The following is a 2550-nucleotide window of genomic DNA, read 5'->3' on the forward strand; positions in this document are numbered from 1 at the left end:
GGTGACTGATGGCTCCTAGGCTATGAAGGTCATTTGCCTGAGAAACTACTCGTGTAAGCGCATATCCACAGCACTCAGTGGACTTGATGAGCTCTTAAACACAGAAGACATGACATTGGGAAGACAGTGGAGCAAGTAGAGGAGGAACAGGAAAGAGAGAATTTGGCTCTGCCAAATAAAGCTCTGCTCATGCCCAAATATTTTATAGTCAGTCACTCCTCCATACCCCTCTGCAAAGACCTGGAATTAATCTAGAACAAGTGAACAGAACTATGGCAAACCTTCCTCTTCTTTATTTTCCTGCCCAGAGACCCAGTCTCTGAAGAAAAATATAGATACTACACTCCAAGCAGCTCAGCAAATACAGAAACCACAAACCTTACATTTTGATTCCAGTCTCCTCTATTTATCTCTGATTATTCAAACATCTTTTTTTTACCAAGAGTCTTTATAACTTGTTCCTCAGCACGTGGGTACTCTTTAAAAATATCAAGGAAGGGGATAGAAAAGTAGCTTCTTCACTTATCAGTTTGGGAAGTGGTGAGATGAGGTTAAGTAGCCTTTTCTACCTGAGAACTTCTCAGAGCGGTCAAAACTCTGCTGCACATTGCCAGTGGGCAGAGGTAGAGTATAGACCAAGTAACTGTTCGAGTCTATTTTCTGGTTGTGTCAGGAGATAAACCATTGACATCCTGGTGATATGTAAATCATCTCTGTGAAGACAACATGATGAATGCAGATAGAACTCCTAACTGAAGCCGAGTTGGGAAGGAGGATCTTTTCCCAGAATAGTCATTTGAAGGGGTTACCGGGATGTCGGGATGATTAAGAGCACTTACTACTCTGTAGAAGACCAAGTTCAGTTCCCAGCACCCTTTCCAGGTGGCTCACAAATGCCTGTAACCAAAAGTCCATGAATCCAATGCCCTCTTCTGGTCTCTAGGGGTATATCATGTATATAAGCTCAAATGCACTACCTATCTATTTATATCTATCTATCTATCTATCTATCTATCTATCTATCTATCTATCTACCTACCTACCTACCTACCTACCTGTCTGTCTGTCCATCTATCTATCTACCTACTTACCTATCTATCTACCTATGTATCTCATACACACATGAAAATTAAATCTTAAAAATATAATAAGATACCCAGGTGTGGTGGCGTGGGTCTTTAATTCCAGCATTCAGGAAGCAGAGGTAAATCTCTGAATTCAAGGCCAGTTCTGACCTACAGAGTAAGTTCCAGGACAGCTAGGACTACACAGAGAAATCTTGTCTCAAAAAAAATATATATATATATATTACTATATGTTATGTATATGTCATATATGTGTATTATATTACATATTATATATATTATTATAATGTATAAATACATATCATACATTTTATATGTGTATGTGTATGTATATATGTACATATATATATATATAATAAGATAACAAAAGCCACAGAAAGAATGTTTCCCCTAGTAATTCCATTAAACTATTCCCTTCATTTTTTTTCTCTAGTTTCAAATACTTTTGCATTATAAACAAATTCATAATTTCCATGAAAGCTAAATTTCTTTTTAAAATAAATTTTACTGTAAATATTTAGGACACATAGCATGGTGCTGTACAGCTTGTTGGTTTGTTTATTTACTAAATGGTTAATCTTCAGGAACAGCTAAACACACTCATCAGGCACTACCAAATATCTGCATACTGTAGACTTGGTCCCCGCGTAGCATCATCAGGAAGTGGTGAACGGAGCATTTAAAAGAAGACAGGTACTTGCGTGAGATCTTGGAGTAATTGTGGCTGCAACTTTAAAGAGAATAGGAGGAGCCTAACTCCTTCCTCTTTTTCTTTAACGTCTCAGCTGTGAGCCCCACAGCACCTTGGTTACGTTCCACCATTTCCCACCATGATATCACCACATGCCACGCCAACAGAGAAAACTGAGCCAAAGCAAACCTTTTCTCTTTGTAAGCAGTCATGTTGGGAACATTTTATAGTAATAGAAAGATGACAAACAGAAATGTGTTTTCTCATTTATCCTACCTGAGGTAAGTGCAGCCATAATTTCTACAGGCAGCCAATTCCTGAATAGAATCTGCTAATATCAACTGCAGTCTTCCCTTGTACATTATATATGTTTTGCTACTCTATGTTATTCCCTCTCATTCTGATCCTGATAAGAATGATTTTATTCTTATTTATGTAGACTTACCTTTGTCTTGTTAGTGTTTGAGGTTGAATCCAAGGCCTTGCCCATAGAATAGATAGATAGATAGATAGATAGATAGATAGATAGATAGATAGATAGATACATACATACATACATACATACATACATACATATATACATAGATAGATATATACATAGATAGATACATAGATAGATAGATACATAGATAAATAGATACATACATAGATACATACATACAGAGATACATAGATACATAGATAGATACATAGATATATACCTAGATAGATACATAGATAAATAGATACATAGATAAATAGATACATACATAGATACATACATACACAGATAGA

The sequence above is a fragment of the Rattus rattus genome, chromosome 7 (genome assembly GCF_011064425.1).
Source record: "Rattus rattus isolate New Zealand chromosome 7, Rrattus_CSIRO_v1, whole genome shotgun sequence".
In the NCBI taxonomy this organism is placed as follows: Eukaryota; Metazoa; Chordata; class Mammalia; order Rodentia; family Muridae; genus Rattus; species Rattus rattus.